This window comes from Equus caballus, chromosome 19, assembly GCF_041296265.1.
Source record: "Equus caballus isolate H_3958 breed thoroughbred chromosome 19, TB-T2T, whole genome shotgun sequence".
Lineage (NCBI taxonomy): Eukaryota > Metazoa > Chordata > Mammalia > Perissodactyla > Equidae > Equus > Equus caballus.
In genome coordinates, this window is record NC_091702.1 from 59,734,299 (window position 1) to 59,758,870 (window position 24,572).

Here is a 24,572-nt window from a genome sequence, read left to right on the forward strand (position 1 = left end):
AAAAAGAAACTGAGTCTCAGAGGAACTGAGAAAATTGCTCATGGCCACACCATCAAGAAGGGGCAGAAGTAAGCATCCAGCTTGGGTGTACTTGACTTCAAGTCCCAACATGTACTATCGTACCCCAAAGCTCACTTTCTAGTTTCCAGAAATCACACTTTATAGCACCATTTCTATCTTTATCTGTGGTTAACAGAAGCTAAGATTTAAGTGATTTAGGTTATTATTTCTATTTTGCCTGAATTACAATACTCGCATATATTTTTGAAAGCTATGACTAAGTATAAATATTGAAAGGATTTATATACACTTATCAATAATTTATACTTGATTTGAACTTTCTACTTATGAAAGCCCATTTATTACCTTAATCATACACGGACAGAAAATAGCCTTTCCTTTTTCCTATGTATTTATCTATTTTATGTTTTTCTGATGAGACCACAGAGTTAGAAACAAAATCTCATAGGACATCTTCTCATTTTTTCTGGGTTAAGCATACGTACGTAACCTGGTTCTTGCTTGGGGACTTCCATCACTTTTGAGGGTAGTGTAATATCAACCTGGAAGGTGTCTCTTCTTATATGCATCATTCTCTCCCACGTAAATGATCTTGAGACCCATGAAAGGAAAATAAAATTCTGAAATTAAATTCCCCATTGCCTTTGTTTACTGGCTGGTTTAATAGAACACCTCTCTAAAAACATATAATAAATTGACCAATCCACTTTGCTATTTTCCCACTCTTTCAGAAGTCAAGACACATCACTGATTTTTTTTTTTTTGTCACACAGACAATGAATAGAATTAAGCGGATCTTAGAAAGCCTTGGGGAAAAATACAGCGAGATCCATATGACGTAGCTTGGTAGGAGTGGGCTGTCCTGGTTTTTGGAGTTCGTTTCTGCCAAGGATGGTCTTACCTGACACCTGTCAACAAGCAAAGTCAAAAAACATTAAAGCTTGTTGGTGGACTTTAACGTCCTCTCTTACCTTTCTGCCTGCCTCTTCTACAGTTCAGCCCCAGCTCAGCTTTGGGCTGTCTGTGTGTTTAGAGCAAACTGCGTGGAAAAAAGTGAAAGCAGAGGACACGATCCTTCCTCCCCATAATGCTCACTCTGTTCTGGCTTGGGTTCTGCTTGAGTCTATACGTAGAAAACAAAGCCCAATTTTTCACTTGATTCCAGACCTGCAGACGTTCTTGCAGAAACAACACTGATTATTTCTCTACCTATCCCTTCTGGAAATGTGTTTGGTTTATTGTTACTTTGCCCTTCCCCTTTCCAAGCACAGAAACTCTGAGGAGGCCTGTAAGCTAGGCAAGCATAAATCCCCATTTGTCTCAAAGTACAAGTCATACATTTAGCTGCTCAGCAAGAGACATACTCTCTCTGTTCCACGGAGAGCAGAGGCTCAGTGTGCTCAACATTCTGACCCACACGAAGCTCAGAGATCCCATATCAACAGTATGTAAATGTGGCAGGAGAACAGGCTGTGGACTCAACTAGAATTCAGACATGTCTGGACATGCCCGGTGTACTGGTAAGGCCATCTCCTCAAAAGGCTTGTTTTTCGGATGGACTAAAGAGATTTCTGAGAAAGTGTTTGTCCTAAGACAGGAGGGTTTAACCCTGTAACAAAACCTTAGTTGTCTGGGTGGATGGGTGATTCTACATACAGCATCAAAATTTTCATTTTCATTTGACTTGTAGCCAAGACGGTATGGGATTCAGGTTTAAATCCTGTGGGGAGCAATGTTTCTGTTCCTAAACCCTAAAGGATCTAATTTTCTAAAAACTCTCAAATGGAGATGCACAAGCAGTGCTTTACTGGAGCTCTCAGAAACAGATGCAGAGGGAAGAGAAACTCTTCCCTTCATGGCAACTGGGGTAGACAGGATTCTAAAGAGGCTTTCCTCTAGTTCCCCCCACGGCCCCCCACCCCATGCTTATTCATTCAAACAGTAATCTAGGTACATCTTTGAAGGGATTTTGCCGGTGTAATTGAAGTCCCAAAGTATGGATAAAGTATGGATATTATCCAGGTGGGCCTGATCCTATCAGGTGAGCCCTTCTAAGGCAGAGAGTTTTCTGTAGGCAGGAGCAGAAAAGGAAATCAGAGACTCAAAGCACAAGGGGGCTTGGTGCGCTGTTGCTGGGTTGAAGATGGAGTGGGCCTTGTGCCAAGGAATTCAGACGGCGCCTTTCTGACAGCTGGCAGAGAAACATGGACCTCATTCCATATTTGGCCAACAACCGGAATGAGTTTGGAGGCAGATTCTTTCTTAAGGCCTCCAGATAAAAGCCCAGCCCAGGGAACACTTTGATTTCAGCCTTGTGAGACCCTAAACAGAGAACCGAGTTGAGCCATGCCAGACTTCTGACCCACAGAAATGGGAGATAATTCATTTGTGTTCTTTTAAGTCACTGCATTTATGGTAATTTGCTCTGCAACCATAGAAAACTAATGCAGTAACAGAATATGATGAGTCTTTGTATCTTATGGGACCCAGGCCTCAGCTGTGGTGGGAGGCCCCAGCGTCCCGCGGACCTGGTGGTGTACAGCGGATGCCAGTGGTAAATGGTGAAGCATGGTAAGGAAAGACTCGGTGAGTGCTTGTGAGACATCCCCTAGGAACACCCAGAAATTCTCCTGGGTGGGGGAAATAACCAGTGAAATTGGAATCGTTACAGTTAATGTGAGCCACCAGAACCTACAGGCTGATGCAGTCTAGGGAAATTGACTGCACACATCTCCACAAAGTGCAGGTTAGTTCAATCTCCAGCACCTACTTCATTCCGCAAAAGAGATGCGGATTTGTTTTTCTCCCCTGATTTATTTCTCCCCATTCCTAAATTCCCTTGCCTTTTTCCTGGGTCCTGATCTCTTTTGGTAGATGCCAAGAGATGGATTTAGTGAGGATATCCTTGGATAATGAAAACAGTAGAAACAAATATCTTATTCTTTATTATTAAGTCTTGAGATAAAATAGCAACTTATTCTTAAGAGAGAGGTCTTTTTCAGTATACTTAGGTGCCTTCATCACAAACTTCCTATTAAAAAACCAGCAAGCAAACATTTTGTATTGGGTTCTTAACAAAAGAAACTTGATCAAAGTGTGGAAGAGTAGGGATGTCTCATTTTTAAAGCTAAGATACAGATTAGTACAGAGATGATTGTAATATAATTGTACTGTAATTTTCTAAGAATATTATTGGGAGACAATTCCCCACAGATCTCTTGCATTTCTGCATTTCTTCTGAATGGATTAATTGACAGCTTCTGTTCTGGACTATCTTTTCAAGGGTGTTTGTACGACAAATAGCTTTGGAAGATAAAGATAGTGTCTCTCTGAGGCAAAGGGCAGATTTGTTTGCTGTCCAGGATAAGAAAGATAATATCTCCTTCTGCAGCAAAAGTTGGGCAAATTTGTTGGCAGTGTTCTTTCAAAGTTTGGTGTTTCCTGAGCTCAGGGCATCTCAGCTCTGATACGAACCCTGTGTGCACCAGGGGACCAATTTGTCCTAGTTTGCCTGAGGCTTTCCTGATTATAGCATCAAGTCTTGAATACCAGGAACCCTTCAGTTTTGGGTACACCAGGGAGTTGGTCACCCTAGTGAGCTTCCTGCACCTGAGATGCTCCGTAGCACCCCTATGGGATTTGGGGGGCAGGGAACACATGTAAACTTGAAGCTCATGCTGCCACCGTGCTGTGAGTAATAAAATCCTTTGGCTCTGACCCAGGAGTCTCGTGTCTTTGGTTAGCACCCTTAAACCTCTGGTGGGCCTACTTGTTAGGTAGCAAGTACAGTAAAATATCAGACCCTTCACCGTTCTTCACAAATATAAGTCTAGTAATTGCTGGAATTGTACTTGGACAAAAGCCTATTTTAGATTGGAGGAATGGAGTAAGTCCGTAAGCTTCCTCTAAAGTTTTCCAAAAGCTGTCTTATGAAATGAGTAATTCAAAAGCAAATCAGCTTATGAAAGTGACTTTGTAAGATCTTATATTATTTTTATTTCCCTTGTAATTTTTTTCTCTTACTCATAGGTTATGTAGAAGTGTATTGCTTAATTTCCAAATATCTAGGAATTTTTCTAGTTATCTTTATGTCCCTGTCCTTTAGTTTAATTCCATTCTGGTGAGAAACATGCTGTATGATTTCTATTCTTTGAAATTTGTTAAGATTTGCTTTGGTCTGTTTTGGCAAACATATAAATGCAGCTAAAAAAATTGTACTTTGCAGTTGTTGACTGTAGCGTTGTCTGAAGGTCAATTAGGTTAAGGTGGTTTGTTGTGTTGTTCAAATCTTCTACAGTCTTACTGATTTTTTGTCTGCTTATTCTGTCAGTTATTACAACATTTCCAATAATGATTGTGGATTTGTCTCTTTTGCCTTTAACTATTAGGTGACACAAATTTAGGAATGTTTTATCTTCCTATTTAATGGACTCTTACATTTTAAAACATCACTCTATTTCTAGTAATATTTAAAGTCTACTTTGCTTGGTATTAGTAAAGCTATAGTAGCTTTCTTTTGTTTAGTTTTTGCATGGTATGTATTTTTCCGTTCTTTTTATTTTTTCTGTGTTTTGTATTTAGAGTATGTCTCTTATAAACAGCATCTAGCTGGATCTTTTTTTTCTTTTTAATTCAGTCTCACAGCCTGTCTTTTAATTGACATCTTTGGTCCATTTATATCTCATATAACTGCTGATATAGTTGGTTTTACAGACTGAATGTGTCCCCCCAAAATTCATCTGTTGAAACCCTACCCCCAGTGTGATAGTATCAGGACGTGGAGCTTCGGGGACGTAATTAGGATTACAGGAGGTCATGAAGGCGGAGCCCTCATGAATGGGATTAGTGCCCTTAGAAGGGGACCTCGCTTCCTTTCTCTGCTCTCTGCCATGTGTGGATACAACAAGAAATCAATAGTCCACAACCGGGAACAGGGCTCTCAACAGAACTCAACTGTGCTGGCACCCTGATCTTGGGCTTCCGGCCTCCTGAACTGTGAGAAATAAATTTCTGTTGTTTGTAAGCCATCTATCTTACGGTATTTTGTTCTAGCAGCCCAAACTAACTAAAACAATTGGGTTTACATCTACCAGCATATTATGTGGTTTCTATATAACCCATTTGTTCTTTGATCCTGCACTTCTCCTTTCTTGAATTATTTTTGATTAATCAGGTATTGTTTATTATTCCATTTTCCCTCTACAGGATTTTTAGTTATGCATTTTAAAAATTATTCTATTGGTGGTTTCCATAAAATTCCAATATACATCCATAACTTATTGTGACCTACCTTAAATTAATAGCTTTACCAGTTACTGACCAATATAAGAACCCTGCAACAGTTTAATTCCGTTTAACCCCCTGCCAGCATTTGTGCTAGTGGTGTCATCTATATTAACATCATGAGGCATTGATATGAATTGAGGGGAATTTGAATGCAGATTTTTGGATCTTTCTCTCAATTCCTTTCCTGTCTGGGATTTTGATGCTCAATTCCAAGCCACTTTGGCTGTCCTGAACTCAGACCTCTTTCCCTCCAGTCCAATAAGACTGTCACTTTCTGTTTGAGCTATATTCCCTGCATCATAGTTTGAAAAATGCCCCCAGGACAAAGCCATAGCATGGATGTAGAGCTCACCATATGTGCTTCCCTTCTCCCAGGGACTGCGAGAGTCCTGCCTGTCCTGGTTTCTTGCCAATGCCTTCAGACATTCGATTTATGCATGTCATCCAGCTTTTATAGTTGTTTTTGGCAGAAGGGTTAGTTCAGTACCAGCTCCTTTATCATGCATGGCTGAGACTAGAAATCCCTGAGAACATTTTTATAAACAGAAATGTCTCCTCATCTAACATTTGGTATACCAGTGGTATAGTTCATATAAATGCATGATCATTTTCCTTTATCTGTTTTCAAAGTAATGAGATGATTCTCTAGCATCCTCCGATATAGACCCATTATGATTATTTTTACTATCATTTTGAACTCACAATCTTAAACATATTTAAATTTAAACATTTTGTGCTTCAATCCAGGGTAGGTATTATTCTTAGAGGTGCTCAAATTTTTCCTTCTCTGACCATTGGGACCCTCTTTACATTAGCTCCTTGGGTCGTTTCGACACGATCTTGGTGGTCTTTGATACCTTGCTTGTGATATGTATGACAAGATATTCCAGGACCGTCTTGTGTATTTCTTCTCCCCTTAGGCCTGCTGTTTATCTAAGGAACCCAAGATATAGTATGAGAGGAGGATCAAGGATAGGTTGTGTTCTCAGGGCACTGCCGAGTTTCAGTGAAAGCAAGATGGTAAAGAGACGAACCAGAGGAAAAGTTGAAGATTTAGGTGATTTTGCTGATTACATTTTATGATTTCTAGATGGCAGAGAGAAAGATTCTTGGAGGTAGGAAAAGGAAGGGAGATTAGTTAAAACTAATGAGTAGATGGAGAAAAGGAGATGGAGAATGAAAGCCTGGTGAATACTAACATGCATTGTATATTAAACCACTTAGTATATGTGTGCTTATTTTTTGTCCTACAAAATTTCAGCATATTAAAAATCACCATCGAAGAACTCCCATGTCACTGATAGGTGAGTAGATTCAAGTTGACTGTTGGAAGATATTTGTTGGCCATGCCTTCGTTTTGATCAAAGATTTGTCTGGAAAATATGTCTGTACAGAGCTCAGAAAATGTGAGAATTTCCTCCTTTTCAATATGCTATTAAAGTTGTCCCCTTTAAGTAGAGGAAGGAATCCTCAGCCACTGTAGAGAATGAATGAGTAGAATGGGCTGTAATTAATTTGTACATTTTATTCAGTAATACCTCTCCTCTGTTCACTATTATGTTACTATTGTTTTAGTTGTAATACATACAAAGACATTTATTTCATCTACATTTATTATTTAAAGAGTCTTAATGTATAATCTGTTGCTTGATATTTTCTGTTGAGTTGATGTATTTTAGAGAAATTCCTGGGATGAACAATATAGTTATTCACAATGTTATCTTCCTGGGTAGGAGTCTCCTGGAATAGCGAAGTTATGCAAATGAAGAGAGTTGAATAGCCAAGTTCTGTTAATGTTGACAGCAAAGTGTGTGTGTTTGTGTGTGTGTGTGGTACACAGTTTTGATTCTCACTATGACAGATGAGACAATATCTCTGACTTCAAGAATTTCATTGTCTAGTGGAAGAGACAGGTAGGTTAGAGAAAATGTTTAAGATAAGTAATCAGTCCTTTAAGAAAGTATGCCTGGGCAGCAAGGAGCACCATCGGCTTCACCAAGGAAATGATCTGTGAGCCTTCTTGTTGGAGTTCATCCACAGTGGAAGGAACCATTCCAAGCAGAGGGAACAGCGTGTGCCAGGGTGCATAACGGAGAAAGACAGGAGATAAGGATATCGTGTGGCTAAATCTAATGGGTCTTTATGCCATGATAAGGAGTTTGCACTTTCTGTCCTATACCAGAAGGGGAAAAAATTTGTTGGTTGAAATTAGGTAGGGGCAAGAGAAATTTAGTTAGTAGACTATAACCAGAAGATTTTTAGTAGTTAGGTATGGGAGATAGGGAAAAGAGCAGGTTAAGTGTGCTTCCCAGATCTCTAGTTTTGTAACTGGATAAATAATAGAGAGGAGTGGGGTAGAATGGAAACGAGCAGGCCTTCACATTGGGGGGATGTGAATATGATGAATTTGATATTTATGTATCTCTATTAATATATTTATCTATAGTTGTGTGTGTGTCTATATCTCATAGTATTTTTTTAACCTTATCTATCTCTTCAGACGACCTCTCTACTTTTCACAGATAACGAAATGTATTCCCATGTTTTTATTAGGAAACATTTATCTTGTCTTGCTGCCCTTTCAGCTGTTTACTTGTTCTGCAAGCTTTCATGTTTTCTTGAATAATCTTATGTACCCAGTGGATATTTTTATAATGAAAAGTCACACATAGGGCTTTTTCTCATAGAGATAATATTAGTCGCTTCAAGAAAGTGTCATCACACAAAAATGAGCCAGATTGAAAATTAGCAGGAGATGCCTTGCTGGTTGCAGCCATGAAAGGGGTTCAGTACATGCCAGCTGATTTAGACTTTAAGGCAGGAGTTAACCGGAAATCCTTGAGGACTCAGGCAGCATGGAGGCAGACAGGCAGGACAATGTCGGAATGGAAGAGAAGGCACAGTCTCATGCATTTTTGGCTTGCATTAGAGCCTGCCACATTAACTGCGATTTCAATGACCTTGCTATTTATTTCACGTATAATTTTAAAATTGAAATGTTTACACTTCTGTGAGTGCAAATAGCGAGAGAGATATGGATTCGAATTTTTAAATTTTTTTTGTGGCAGGCGTCCCACATATAAAGTAGAGGAAGATGGGCACGGATGGTAGCTCAGGGCCAGTCTTCCTCAGCAAAAAGAGGAGGATTGGCAGCAGATGTTAGCTCAGGGCTAATCTTCCCCCCCAAAAAAATTTTTTTAAAAATGAAGTTTTTAATTTAAATAGTTCCCTGGCTTGCTAGGAGGTAGCACAGAGTTACGGAGAGTCATGGAGTGCCATCACAGCGTCTCTCGTTTGTCTTTCTGCCTCAGCTTAGGGCCTTGTTACCTCACTCCTGACCTATGGAAATAGACTTTTATCCTGTGTGTTCCTCTTTCCAGACCTCCTTCCTTCTGATACATTTCAAACGCTGCTAGAAAGAACTTTAGATGCCAGTCAACCAGTCTCAACAATATGCACGTTGTTAAATGAGTGAAACAAGGAGACCGTTAGACTGAGGTGGCTCCAATGCTGGGACAGCCTACGTAAGCAAACCAAAATCTAAGTCTGTAGATGCCTGAGGCTGAGGAAATCAAGACACTAAGGAGAGCAAGTCACGAACAGCCAGCTAGACTTTAAGCTACAGCCAATCCAATAATTTCCTTTCTTTGCTTCCGTGCTTTCTTTGTATAAGTCTTCCCCCAGGCTCCTGGCCAAGGAGAGCATCTAACCACTTCTGGTTTGGTGCTACCTGATTCAAACTGATAAAGGCTCAAATAAACTTCTAATTTTTAAAATATGCCTCAGTTTATCTTTCAACAATGTTCTCCATGTGCATTTGTATTTTAACCAGACCTCTATCTTTTGCTTTTTTTTTTTGAGGAAGATTAGTCCTGAGCTAACATCTGCCATCAATCCTCTTTTTCTTTTTTGCTGAGGAAGACTGGCCCTGAGCTGCCATCTGTGCCTATCTTCCTCTATTTTATATGTGGGGTGCCTGCCACAGCATGGCTTGCCAAGCAGTGCCATGTCCACACCAGGGATCTGAACCAGCACAGGCCAGGCCGCCAAAGCAGAACGTGTGAACTTAACCACTATGCCACCAGGCCAGCCCCCCATCTTTTGCTTTTAACTTCAATATAGAGTTAATGTTCTTGAAATTTCTTTCCAAAAAGCTTGAATAAAGTCCAAATATTTTACCCCAGCATTTAAAGCCTTCCATGATCTGGTTGCAGATTTATCAAGCACTCTTCCCTTTGGCCATCCTGAACCACTACCTGTTTCTCACTCACCTCACTTCACTGTCACACAGCTGTACTGTCCATCACCGGAGTGCAGGCACCACGAGGGCTGATCTCCGGGCAACAGAGCGATGGGAAGGTTTTGAAGTGAATGAATTCTTTGTTCATTTGTCTACCTCCTCCTCAACCTCTGCATATCTAAATTCTGTGCTTACTTTAAGGCTCAGATCAAATACTGCTTCCTTCAGGATGCTTTCCCAGATTCCTTTGCACATTAAAGTCATGCCATCTGGATTCCCACAATATTTTATTTATCCCTCTTTTGTGATGCTTATTTTCTTCCTGAAATTATTGTTCTCTGGAATTGAGTCATTTATATTTATTTTTGTATCTTCCCTAGACCCTAGACTCATGGTTCTTAGCACATAGTAGGCACTTAGTTAATGTTCCTTGAGTCCATTAATTAATACTTAAAGTGAAAAGAGAACTGGGAGGTGATTGTTACATGAATTCCTAAACCTCTAGAATAGGTTCTATGTAAACACACATATGGATCTCTCATGAAAACAACAACAAAAACCAAGTGAAAATAAAATCACAGCTAATTTTGGTATTACCATTCCACTGATTGACAACTTTGGTAATAATAATAGCCATGCTTTATTGAAAACTGACTCTGCCAGGCAATCCAATCCCTTTACATATATCATCATGGATCTTCAACACTTATGAGGGTCTATATTCATTTAAATAATGAGCGTATTGAGGCTGAAGCTGAGTCTTGTGTTTGCTATGTATGTGAACTAAAATTTAAGTATGGGTCTGACTGACTCCAAGGCTCTTCCCGCTAGGCCGTGCCTTCACACTCTTTGGGTTCAGAAATCCTTTTAGTGCACTAAGGGAAACGTCTTGTGTGATGTCCACAGTGGAGACACAAACATGCCCACAGAATCTCGGCATCTGCACTGACAGGCCTTCATTTCCCTAATGGAGATTTGATGACTATATTGCTAACAAAGGAAGAAGGCTCCCTTAGTAAAACTTTTAGGCAAGTCCCAAAATTTAAGTTGATCCTCGTCAACACTTTCTGTAATAATTAAATGTTACAACCTAGAATCTAGTGGTGAAAGGGAACTTTGGGAGTATTCCTAGCTGTGCTACCTGACTACAGTTTAAAGATCTGTATATTCTGAGGACCAGGAGGTCACAGGATTGCCTTCCTCTGTGCTGCCTCGTTAACCTAACAATCCCCGCCTCCTCTATCTGCAGTGACCCCTGGGATACGCTAATTGTAATGTCTCTGGAGTCAGCGGAAGGTAAAACCACACAGGTACAAAATAAGTTAACTGCAGAATTGCCAGTTTTATTTCACAGCATCAGCAGACTTTTGTCCTTGTGATTTTCTTTCTTGTTACAACTTATATAGTATGGCTAAGTTAATGAAGTTTTAATTCTGTTATTGTGCAGTGGGTGTTCATTATATTTCACACAGGAACTGGCAACATTACCACTCTTTCCCTCCATTTCCCTAACCATCTGAGTTAGGTAAGTGAGGGACGTTCTAGCTCTTTCTTGATCGTCTCCTTTCTACTCCTCTACTCTGTCCCTGTCGATAAGGAGATTTTCTGCCTTCCCACTTCAGCTCTTCTTTTAGTACTTTACAGTAGTAATAATTAATGAATGGAAATCATCTCTATTTTTTATATGGTGATTCATATTTTGCATATCTATTATCTTGGCCTGAAAATAACAATCTACAGAAGGTAGACTTATAGTATTTTCATCTCCATTTTACAGATAAGGAGACAGGTCCTTTTCCTTTCATTTTTTGCTGAGGAAGATTTGCCCTGAGTTAACATCTGTGCCAATCTTCCTCTATGTTTTTGTTTTTAGTACATGGGTCACCAGCACAGCATGGCTGCCAACAGAGCAGTGTAGGTCTGCACCCGGGAACTGAACCCTGGCTGCCAAAGCAGAGCACGCCAAACTTGACCACTAGGCCACCAGGGCCGGCCCAGTCCTTTTCCTTTTGGATGTGAGAAAAATAGCGTTTGTAGTTCTGCGCTCATCAGAGCCACCAACTTCAAGACTGTATTGTTATAGCAGAGGACCAGGAGATACACAAGCTGAACTAGGGTTCCTGTTCCTCATTTTCTCATGGACTTATCACTAAGTACAGCACTGAGTGAAGAGCACGGCCTCAGGGCTTGGGCAGCAGGAGGACAGGTCTCAGCTCTGACCCTTAGAAGCTGCATGTTATGGGCGAAGTTAACTGAACTATCAAAACCTCAATTTCCTATTCTAAAAAGACAAGGATTATGATATTTCTACCTCCTTCAGTGAAAGAATGTTAGGAACTATTTAATTTCTGGGTCATCATCATTGTACTCACACTCATCTATTCAAACTAGGCAGGGTGTTCCAGTATTCATTCATTCCTTCAAGAAATATTTGAGTGTCCATCACGTACCAGACATTGTGCAGAAAACAGGACACACAAAGTCCCTAACCTCATAGAGTGTACACAGCAGAATGTCGAAGTTCTTCGGAGATCAGAGTGTACCCAGCAGAATATCTAAGAATATTCAGATGTCAAAAGGTCAGGATTTTGATAAGGAGCTAAATAGGAAACTGGCAATGAACTGCAGTAAGGGAGCAGGAAAACCAGGCAGGGGCACTGCTGTCCTAGAAATCAAGAAACCAAGCTGGGAAACTGTTTCAAGATGGTGGTAGTGGTCAATTGCGTTAAATACCTCTGAGAGTTAGAGTGAGCGAGAGCCTGAGAATGGAACTTTGATTCTGGCCAGATGGACACCATTGGTGTCTGTGATAAGGGCGGCTTTAGTGAAGGGCAGCAGAACAGAAAACTACTTGGTACACGGGAATTTTAAAAAACGAATTTCCAGCATCCCTAGCTCATGATCACTAGAACTCTCTTGTTCTAAAAAATATTCATCCTGGGGCTGGCCCACTGGCATAGCGGTTAAGTTCACATGCTCCACTTTGGCAGCCTGGGGTTTGCAGGTTTGGATCCCAGGTGTGGACCTACATGCCGCTCATTAAGCCACGCTGTGGTGGCATCCCACATACAAAATAGAGGAAGACTGCCACAGATGTTAGCTCGGGGCCAATCTTCCTCACTGAAAAAAAACCCCCAACAATATTGATCTTTCGGTGACGTGGCTGACTCACTCAAATTGAGCATCAGTACTACTGCTATCAGTATGCCTATTTACTTTCAAGTCTTTATCATGTATCAGAATACCTGGAAATATGCCCTTTGAACTAGCCTACTCATTGCTGGTTTTCTTTTATCCATACCATTGAGCGGAAGGAGCCTAATACCCAAGGACAAACATTCATCATCCTGTTTGCCTAATATCTAGCATTTTATAATGTTTGATAAAAACATAACTTGGTGGTCTAAGTTCTTCAATATTTTGAGAGATTCTGGCCATTTTAAGGAACTCGTCTGCCACCATTTTCAGCCTTCTTTCAGTACATGGCACTTGTCCCATGTAGAACAAGATATGGACATCTTATCTTCTAACATTGGTTTAATTTATTTCTTGTAAAATAACCATGAGACAAGCAAATTTGAGTAAATCTCTCATTGATTTGTGTTTTTTTTGGTCTCAAATTTCAATGTATGATGACTTCTGGCATTTGATGTCTTGTTTGGGGGAAAATGTTGGGAGATTGGAGAGAGGGTGTGTGAGCTTGCTATGGAGCTTCATTGGCGGGGCCGGGGTCTCTACCTTTGGAAAAGAATCACCCTCATGTTTGACACAGGATACTACAATTCTCTCTAGAAGTCATAAATGATATTTCAGCCTGAGTTGGCTTATCAAATTGCTAGAGCCAAAGAGAATCCATTCAGAGAGATTTTAACACTTCGAAAAAGGTTTAAAACTGTTTCCATTAAAAAATTACCATAAAAAGAATGTATAGTAAAATCTGTGATTACAACATGTGGAATAGCTGACATTTGACCGTAGTGTTTTCTCCTTGTTGTTATTAGCACGACATAAGAGAAATACATAGTATCTTGATTTTAGAAAGCAAATTTGATGAAGATTTAGAGAACAGCTAGGATTTTTTTTTTAAGTTTAAGTGCAAGTATTTTGTATGTGAATGAAGCATGGGTTTGTTTATTTTTCAATAAAAGCCTTAAGTCTTTATTAATATATGGAGATATAGAAATTGGCTTTATTGGTGACAAACAACAGATCCTTTCAACATTTGAAAAGAAAAAATGCTATTTGCTTAGCATTCTGATTTGTAAAGACAGAATTTTAAATATGAATACCTTCAAGATTTTTGTGTGTGTGACTGAGATGAGAACAGTTTTCTAAGGCTAGTGGCTCTCTTCATCTGCCTTCCTAACCAAGAGTGCGAATAGCAAGCTTTTCACCCAGGGATGAGCTCCTGCCTGAGGTAGCAGGACCATGAGCAATTTAGGTCATTGCTGCATTATGTGAGACAGAATACGTTGTTATTAGATTCACAATACCATTTACATGAAACTTTTATTGAGAGAATCTGTGCGTGCTTGCCTGTCATTGAATATTTGCCGTAAGGCCAGAGGGTCAACGCCATAAAGCTGTTTCCTTCAAGTAAAAGCTATTCACCAAACAGAGAAATCATAGCTATCATGTTTAAAGGTACATGAGTATATAGGAAATGAACGGGGCCTCCAGTTCACACATCCTGCTATTTCTTTGTGTGGATTGCCTTGGGGAATAATATTTTTAAAAATATAGGTAACAGTCATAGAAGTTAGAAATGGGAGATCATTGGCTTCTCACTGCTCACATTTGCTAAGACTCTTAGGAAGATTTTCCCAGGGCACATGAATCAGTTTAATAATGATTGCTGCCAGTTGGTGGCTAGACATCAGACTGCCAGCCTACTCGACAGTGTTGCCATCTGCTATGTGGATTCACAGTGTGCTGCCGCTACGCACCACCTCATTAAGAACGGGACCCTTGTGAGCCATAGACAGTAGCTTATTCAAGTGAGCTGAAGCAGACTCCTCCTGGAGCCACATTTGTGCAGGCTGCACGCAACTCACGGTATTTGGGAATTGCTCTATGCTCATCATGCAGTCTGATAGCTCACTGTCTCTGATCATTTAGGTGTTTAGGCAAGCTCCTTATTTCAAAGTAATGTTAAAATACAAAAATGATTATTTCAAACATTTGTAAAAAATATTCACTCCATTTTTTTTTTTGGTAATACAGTTACAGCTTGAAATGATATTAGTCAGTGGTTTGCCAAACACAAATATTTAACAAGTTAAGCATGTTATCATCCAGTGGACTTTTTTGGATATTTTCCAGTTCTGAAGATTTTTCAGTTTGTGGACATCCTACTGCCCAGTGTTTATTTCTTGGAAACAGATTTTCGAAGGCTTTCATTTTTTTCCCTTTTCTTCTCCTACTAAAGATCCAAAGGCAGCTGTGAATGCAAAATATTTGTATTTTTCACACAGAAATGAGTGCATTTTATCCAACACCACTGATGACCTTAGAGATGTAAGCATTTTTACAGGAAGAAGAAAATTTATTTGCATAGGTCATATTATATTTAGATCTTTCCCATCTGCCTCAATGGGTAACGAGTTCTGTTGCACTTTAAGCATTAGAGTTACACCTCAAAATTGGGCTGGTTTTGAGCCAGCCCTGCTGGCCTAGTGGTTAGGGTTTTCTGGTCTCTGCTTTGGAGACCCTGGTTTGGTTCCAGGGTTTGGAACCACACCACTCGTCTGTCAGTAGCCATGCTGTGGTGGTGTCTCACATAGAAGAACCAGAAGAACTTACAACTATACACAACTATGTACTAGGGCTTTGGGGCTGAGGTAGGGATGAGGAAGAGAAAAGGAGGAAGATTGGCAACAGATGTTAGCTTAGGGTGAATCTTCCCCTAACAACAACAAAAAATGGAGCTGGTTTCAAATTTCAAAGGAATTCATGGGCTGGTGTTCAAGTCCCAGGCACCCCTCCCCGGCTTCCCACACAAGTACTTACCTGTTCTCATACCTGTACTTACCTGCATCCAGAATGTGTGTTTCTTAAACCCTCTGCTTGTTAGGTACTCTGTGAAAAAAGGCTTTGGGGGGCAAACAGAATTGGGAAGTGGGGCATCTCAGACCGGGTTCTCCAGAATGCAGACTCTGAGATGTAGTTTAATCTGCAGGATGTTTATTAAGAAGTACTCTTGGGACGAACACTTGTAGAAAAGAGGGGAAGAAGTAGGACTGGGTAGAGGGAGAAGCTGAGTCGTAATGCTGGTCCAAGACCAGCCCTGGCCAACGCCATGGGGAGCTCTGGAGTTGGAATAACCTTCAGAGTTGTCCTGAGATGGGCAAGAGAACAACTTGGTAACCTTGCACGGATGGGTCATTGGATACAGGCAACCCCATGAAGGGGTGACGCCTTAGGTGAGGCACTTCTCTGCAGCTGAGGCAATTCCCAAAGAAAGCTGGCAGCTGCAGGCTGCCTGCTACAGTACTCGCAGTAAATGAGGAGCAAGTCCTTCCCCGAAGGGACAGCTGGCCAGAACATCCCAATGCTGCCCCATGAGCCAGATCAAATCAGCTCTTTTGGAGAGTTGCACTAAGTATTCGCATATGAATGGCTTTGAGAATCTAGCACTGAAGAAACCTTCCAACTTTGTTTCTCTCCTTACATCAATTCATATCTTATGGAACTGGTGTTCCACAGAACGTGATTGGATAAATGTCTCCCTAATCTTACCGTGCCTCCCAGGCTGTGTGAAAAGAACTGAATACAGATGGTTTGCTCCAGGCTCCCCTGTCCTTCAGTCCTGCTTGAAAACTTTGCTGTTGCTCTATTAGCTGTGCGCTTGCAAGTCACATAGGTGTGTGGAAAAATGGCTTTATTTTTCCATAACTGAACCTAATTTATTTCATAAGCTCTTATTGTGCCTAGTGGCACGTGTGTGCACACACCCCCCCCCCGCCCCAAATCCTTAACTGTAGTTATTTTCCAAGTAAATGTAGACATTGTATTTAAAATTAATCAACATCTCTTCCACCTAGCCGTGCAGCTAAGCTCCAGGGGACTTAAGTCCTGTCATGGCCTTAGGCATACATCTGATTCTTGATTGGCATCTGTTCAAAGCTGGCATCAACTGAGATGAACAACGTCCTTTCAGGCTTCACAATACTACCCTCCATTCTGGCATCTGATGAGATGCCTACATTTCCATCCAGGACCGTCACTGCACTCCTGCCCCAATTTCTAATACCGCAGTGTCAAAATGTCACTATGGAACTTTCTCAGGATAACGAGACAAGCAGCACTGGCCTCTCCATTCTTAGATCGCATACACTTTTTCTGGGGGTTCTTTCATGCTCTCATTTGGAATACCGAAGCCCTCTTCAGAAACCCTCAGCAGGAGACAATTCTCTTGCTTTCTCTCCAACTGTGACTTCTTTTCGTCTCACTTAGTGCTGAGGTTTCTTTCTTCCTTTGAGTGAGTTTGGAGGAGGTAGGGCATGGAAGAGATTGATAAGATGAGTATCCCTTGAACCCCAACTTTTATGCTTTGATTTTGGTTCTTGGAAACTCAGACGCCAGTAGCTAACCTTTCTTTGGCATGTTTGTTTTGATGAATTTGTTTGTGGCCTCTCTTCTCCAAGGCACGAAGCCTATGGTTTAGTTTGAGTGACGGGATGAGCTTGGATGACAGATAGGTGCTGGGGTAGGAATAAAGCTTTTGCCTCTAGAGAAAAATAGCCATAGTTTTATTCCTCTTTTCTATTCCCTGAGTCTATTAGTCTATCTTTGTGCAAATACCACCTGTCTTAACTTCTGTAGCATTATGGTGGGTCTTGACATCTGGTAGTGTAAGCCTTCCAGCTTATTCTTGTTCAAGACTGTTCTGGCTATTCTAGGTACATTCTATTTCCATATACAGTTTCAATTCAGTTTGTTAGTTTCCACAAAAATAAACCTGCTGGAATTTTGATTGGTATTACATTGACTTTATAGATAAATTTGGAGCAAATTAAAAATATCGATCTTTAAAATATTGAATCTTTCTTCCATCGAAATTGTTTTTACTTCCATTTATTTAAATCTTCTTTAATTTCTCTTAGCATTTTATAGTTTTCAGTGTAGAAAAATTGTAAATATTACAATTGATTTACTTCTAGATATTTGATGCTTTTGATACTATTGTAAATTTTAAATATTTTAATTTGTCTAATCGATCCAGTAGAAGGATGTGTAATGCAATGTAATGCAATTGATTTGATGGAGTGACACTGCATCATTTGATATGTTGATCTTGCTAAATTCAGTCATTCTAATAGTTTATTTATAGATTATTTCAGATTTTCTACATACACAATCATGAGGTAACAATTTTATTTTTTCCTTTCTCATATATATTCCTGTCTTCCTTCTCCCCCTCTGTCTCTTTCACTGTCCTGGCTGGGACATCAAGTGCAATGTTGAACAGAAGTGATGAGAATGAACATCCTTGCCTTAATCCCAGTATTGCAGGAAAGGAATCCATGGTTTACCAGTAAGTATTATGTAGGCTGTAGGGTTTTAGTAGATATCCTTATCAGGTTAGGAAAGTTCCCTTCTATTTCTAGTCTGCTGATAATTTATAATCTTAACGAGTGTTTAGTCTATTGCTTATTCTGCATCAATTAGCATATGGTTTTTCTCATTTATTTTGTTACATGGTGAATTGCATTAATTTTCAAATGTTAAACCACTGTCATAAGGTATTAGCCTCTTCACATATTGCAGATTCTATTTGATAATATTTTATTTAGTATTTTAGCTTCTGTGTTTGTAAAATTTATTGGCTTCTGAGTGGGAAAGAGTTAAGTAGCTAGCCTCCAATTAATTTCTTTCCTGGAAATGTCTTGGGAGACGTTCCCAGGAAAGAAAGAAGGCAGGTAACCGAGGCTAATCTCCCTGTAAACATATTGATAACAGACTTCATATAAATAAGGTAATATGAATTGCTAGGAGGTGAGTCCTTATCTATGAAGTACTTTTAGCAGGATGTCCAAGATTTAGGATAGACTATGGTAAACAAAACCAGAATTTATCAATGTATGGGGTATGGCTCCCAGGAAAAAGCATGTAAGTTATGTAATTACCTGGGTATAAAATGGGTAAGTGTCATAACCTAACATTCTCCATGTTGTGTGAGGTGACCTCACTTAGAGAATGCATCCTTCCAGCTTGGCTCAATAGCTCATGCAATGCAAGAGGAAGGACCTGGGGGCCACGGACGGTGTTCAGGGCTTCTCTCTGCCTTGCCTGCACCTCTTGATTGCATGTATTCTCGAGATTATTAGCAAAACTTTATGCTGGATAAAATCTCTTATTCCCGTGAGTCTTTGACTCTGATTTGACACTCCATCTTTTATTTTGGCTCCAACTATAATGCCTTTTTATTATTTCTACTATTCCTTTTTTTGTAATGTCCTTGTCAGGTTTTGATATCAAAATTATGCCCATCTCCTAAAACAAGTTGGGAAGTATTTGTGTTTTCCTATTCAGTAGGAAAATTAAGCTTGTATTTTTTTCTTCTTAAATGGTTGGAAGAATTCCACAATGAATAGTACTTTATGGAAAGCTTTTGACTTCCCCTTTGGTGGAAGATACCGCAAAGGCCCCTCCTTGGCAAGGCAACAGTTATGTGCCTTCTCATGAGGGGCCTCGTCTTCTTTCCTGGCTGCCAGGCAGACGACTAGAGTTAAATCCAGCATAACCTCAATAGAGAAGTGCTGGGCTGGATAAGGGAAGAAAAATTTTATACGCTGAAGGAGCTGCAAGAAATAGCATGTACCACCAAGAGCCAGGGGAATATTCCTAGGGTTGGTTTTTGAAGGTGCTTTATTTAGGGGGCCAGAATGTAAGACTAGAAAAACAAGAACTGATTTATTTAGGAGCACTTTATTGGGAACAGGATTTATCATTCTAGCAAACAACCCCAGGGAATGGGCCAAATTCACTGATAGGGTAGCCCTTAGAAGCCTGATAAAGTTATGGTCAACACTAAGTGAAGTGGAAAAGTCCAGGTTGTCCTGGTAAATGGCAGGAGCAGCAATAAAGAGGCTGAGGGAAGTGGTCATGCTGGAGTGGATATATTAGGCGACTAGAAAAATCCACCACATGATTTTGTTCCAAAGCAGGGCCCAGAAGACACATGATTCACTAAGGCCACCAAGATGTGCCTGAGAGAGGGCATGAGCATCACAGGTTCATTGGTGTCTCTCTTCTTTAGACCAGGGCTGATTGCTTGTTAATGTCACTTGGGAGTGATGGGCCCTGAAGTCATAGAGGACTGGTACTTTACCAAAAGCTAAGAGGCCATAATTACTGTAACAACTGGTAAAGTTGGAGGGGCAGTCAAGGGGGCTTGACCCTCAGGGTGTTTGGGAGATGATTATTAAACATAATACCCTACAGTCAAAAATAGATGGGTAAGGAACAAGGATGGTGCTTAACATCTATAATCAGTAAGGCAAAAATGGAAAAGGAAGAGGCTGAGGACATTGGCCCCAGTGAAAAATCACGATCCCTTGCTTAGTTCCCAGACCTGAGGCAATTTTCAGATACAGAACCCACACTGGAAGAGTGGCCAGGTTCGTCAGAGGAACGACTCTGGTATACAGTGGCACGCACATAGTGTTATGAATTACCAAGTTCTTCCCTAGATGGAAGTATGGCCAAATACTAGGGTGACTGTACAGTGAGAAAGGGGAATATCCAGACATTTCAAGGACTGTTGGAAGTAGGGTGAGTTGACATTGATACCTGGAAACCCAAAGCAACATCATGGACCCCCTCTTAATTTGGGGGTCATGGGGACCAAGTCCTGTGGTAGCTAAAGTCTGGCTCACAGTGGACACTGAGTCCATGGACCTACAAGGGGTCATGTCCACAGTGCCTCAGTGTATGGTTAGAAATGATTGCAACATACACATAAAGCCTTTGGCCCACAGGGTAAGAGCTATCATAATGGGGATAGCCAAATGGAAACCTCTGAAACTCTTCCTCACCCAAGCCAAGATAACAATTCATAAACATCTGGCTGGGGTGGGGGAGGTGGAGCTTATTGGTGGTCCCCATCGTTTCTCCATTTACTTTCCCAGTCTGGGCTTTGAAGATACTGGGTAGAATGACTTTAGACTACTGCAGGTGTAACCTAGTGTTTGCCCTGACTGCAGCTCCTGTGCAGATGTGGTATTGCTCATTACTAGAGACTAAGAAGAGCTCGGGTACACAGCATGGGGTCATTGATCTGGTGAATGTGTTCTTCTCAATCCCAATCAGGAAAGAGCATCAGAAACAGTTGGCTACACTATAGCTACATCCAGGAGTGGCCCTGAAGGACAGTGGAAAGGGCAAATCTTTCTAATAAGCAGAACTGTGAGTGGTGTACCCGGGCATCTGTTTTGTGTAGAGGACTTGTTCCAGGTGAGAATATGTACTGTTTCCTGGGCAGTGGCTAATGGCTTGGCCATCTGTTCAAAAGCCTGGATGGAAAAGGACTGGACAATCGGAGCCAAGGAAGTCTGGTGTAGAGGTATGTGGATGGACATATGGGAGTGGACAGAGTGTGAAGATTTTTGTTTCACACATTAACACCCCCCAGAAAGCATCCGTCAAGGAAGGGCACTTAGCAACCAAATAAACAGAATGTCTTGGCCAGCTGAGGTTGGTCAGGCTTTGTCATCAGACACTCTGAACTGGCATGATGGGCACATGAATGGAGTAGCTACAGCGGCAGAGCTGGAAGTTATGTATGGGCCCAACACGTGGACTCTCAGTTACTAAGGCTGATCTAGCTACTGCAGCCTCTGAATGTCTAACCTGTCAGCCACAGAGACCATCACTGAGCCCTTGATATGACACTATTCCGCAAGATTAACTGGTCACTTGGTGGCAAGTTGACTGTAATGGGCCTCTTCCATCCCGGAAGGGCCAGTAGTTTGTCCTCACAGGGACAGAACCTAATCCAGGTATGGGTTTGCCTTTCTACCTGCAGAGCCTCAGCCAGCACCACGAAAAGGACTGCTATAGTATCCAGCGACTTCATGGTGGTGAAGGTGCGAGAGAGGGCTCATGACAAAGGAACGCCCTGGTCTTATCACATACTACACCACGCTGCAGCCTCATCCATGACACCAGCCTCACGGAATGGTGGAATGGTCTTCTAAAGACACAGCTAAAGTATGAACTTTGAGGCAACATTCTGAAAGCATGGGTTGTCATCTTTAAGGATACATGGGTGCAATGTGTTGGCAAAAGGAATGGCCTCATTTATAACACTCCTGATGACATTATTGGAAGCATTTGTGCTTCCTGCCCTGCAACTCTGCCCTTTGTAAACTTGAAAGGTCCTGGTTCCCAAAAAGGGGCATGCTCTTGTCAAGGAGCACAGTCAGGGTCCAACTGAGCTACAAGAAATGGTTGCCACTAGGGCACTTTGTACTCCTTGTGTCTAGGGGCGTGCAGGTGAGGAATCACCATATTTACAGAGAAATTGACCACTGTGAGCAGGAGGTCAGGCTGCTTCTACACAATGGGACAGGGAGGGATATGTGTGGATCTCAACGTGATCCACTTGGTGTCTCCTGGTGCTCTCTTGCCCCACTAGAACTGTGAACCGACACAAACGGCCATATATGGCAAACCCAGCCTAAGAAGGGCATGATTACTAAGGGTTCAGACTCTCAGGAATGACCGTTTGCACCACATCATCAGGTAAACCACTGGGTGATTGGCAAGTGTGAGAAGAATCCAAAATGGGATATTGGAGGAGGAGATGAGGACCACTTGCAGCCCTTGGATCAACTGCAGTGACAGGGAATGCACTTCATCCTACTAACCTCCCTTTTCTAAGTGTTTCTCAGGAAGAGAGGTACCCCACGGGAACCATGGAGGACTTGCTCCCTGAGCAGAGCTATGCAGCACAAGGGGTGGACTGTAATAGCCATGACCACCAGATCTCTTGCTGAGGGGAGCTTGACTGACTGAGGGCCCCAGCTACTGCTCTCGGAATCCATGGATATTTTCATGCCAGGGCTACAGTTCCCATGGGTTGTTCCCATCAGAACGTGAGCAGAGCAGGTGTACTAAGGCAGGCCCATTCCTGTGAGGTAGGATACTCCTCTGATGGTCAACTTGGGCTGGAGGGTTCTTCATCAGCCTGACCATAGACTTTCTTGGAATTGTGCTGCAGTCTGAGACTCTTGCTGCTCAACCCTCCTTCCTTCCCTCTTTCTTCAAAGGGGTCAGACATGATACGTGGCCTGAAGACTCTCTGCTTCCTCTGACTTCCTCTCTATTTCAGTGTCCATAGGCGTGTCCCCAAATAAATCTCTCGTAAACTTAATCCTTTTTGCATGTGCTTCTTGGAGGACCTGAACGAAAGAATTTGGACTTTGTTCTGCCAGGTAGTTTGATACTTGTGGCTCAGCTTCATAATCGAGGCTTGTTTTTAAGCTTTTTTAGGGGTCAAGTCTAGCGTAGATTTTACTATCAGGCTAGTTTATCCCTGCTTTTTACCTAAGGTGTAACCTTCCTCGGACCTCCAGTGAATGTCTGGAGTTCTCAGTGGGGATGGTCCAGTATGGCTGGATGGAAAGTAATGTTGCCCATTCTCGTGCTAGTTTTGGGAATTAAGCTTAGTGCTCAGCAATGGACACTAAAGGATTGGTGTGTAGATTTTTGGAATTTTTTTCTCCATATACCTTCGTCCTCGCTGATACTCGGCATCTCAGTCTCACTCAACCGCAATCTTCGTCTCCTCAGCTCAGCAAGACTGCTCTGGCCTGCCAAAGCCCCTGCTCCCGCAATGTCCTCCAGCGCTTACCCCAGAAGGCAGGGCAAGTGTAGGGTCAGCTGGCTCGCCTCCCTCACTGATCATCCTTTGTGGCAGTTGTCCAATGTCTGAGAAGCTGCTTCCCACAACTTTTTTCCTGGCTTCGTGGAACACGGATAGTCAATCTTTTGGTAAAGTTTCTAATATATGTATTTAGAGCTATAAATTTCCCATAAGCATTTGCTTTCATGGCATCTGCCAAGTTTTGATATATTTTCTTTATAATTCATCTCAAAATATTTTCTAAATTGCACTGTGATTTATAGTTTACTCACAGATCATTAGCGCTATGTTCCTTAAATTACAAGCATTTGAGAAATTTTTAATCTTTAAGTATTGATTTCTGGGTTAATTCATACTCTATGAAATTTCAATCTTTTCTTTTCTTTTTTTTTTTTTTTTGAGGAAGATTAGCCCTGAGCTAACATCTGCTGCCAATTCTCCTCTTCCTGCCAAGGAAGACAGGCCCCGAGCCAACATCTGTGCCCATCCTCCTCTCCTTTTCATGTGGGATGCCTGCCACAGCATGGCTTGACAAGCACTGCGTAGGTCCACAACCAGGATCTGAACCAGCAAACCCAGGGCTGCAAAGCGGAGAATGTGAACCTAACCCCTGTGCGACCTGACCAGCCCTTGAAATTTCAATCTTTTGAAGTTTGTTGAGATGATTTGTGATCAATCATATGGTCGGTTTTGGTAAATGTTCTGAGGGTACCTTAAAAAACTATGTATTCTGAAAGTTTTGGATGTTTTATATCGTCTTATTCATACGTACAGCACCAATATATAGCAAATAGCCGGAGCCCAAGGCATACCAAATTGACTAACTCAAAGGTTTTATCCTATTGTGGTGATTCCAGACCAAGCAAGAGAGGAGGAGGATGACATCACAGGGGTGCAGGCAGAGAGAAAACTATTCCAGGGAGCACGGACCTCACAGAGGAACCCCAAGTCACAGCATTCAGGTTCCCCTATTCCAACCAATATTAATGCCAATGCTTTATGTGATGTAAATTATCCCAATGTTTTTCTTCCTCTGTTTCTACCAATTTTCTCTTCATTGGTTATAAGCTCCGTATCAAGAGTGTTTGACAGTGGGGTACTTGAGATGGGAAATATCTTGGGAAATCTTGAGAAAAGTTAATGACGTTGATTTAT

General features: G+C 41.4%; 1 long non-coding RNA gene across 7 annotated transcripts in view; it reads left to right on the forward strand.

Annotated features, from left to right (window-relative positions):
• The first annotated feature begins 2,152 nt into the window (after window positions 1-2,152).
• LOC138919000 (uncharacterized) overlaps window positions 2,153-24,572 on the forward strand; it is a 31,350-nt gene continuing 8,930 nt past the window's right edge. Inside the window, exons 1-7 of one of the 7 annotated variants that reach the window (XR_011428870.1) lie at window positions 2,157-2,607; window positions 2,693-2,767; window positions 18,003-18,083; window positions 20,861-21,113; window positions 21,576-21,760; window positions 23,345-23,545; window positions 23,820-24,379. This is a non-coding gene — a long non-coding RNA (uncharacterized lncRNA). Of the gene's footprint in view, window positions 2,608-2,692; window positions 2,768-18,002; window positions 18,084-20,860; window positions 21,761-23,344; window positions 23,546-23,819; window positions 24,380-24,572 lie in introns of all 7 variants that reach the window. The other 6 variants (XR_011428873.1, XR_011428874.1, XR_011428868.1 and 3 more) reach the window with 6 other exon arrangements.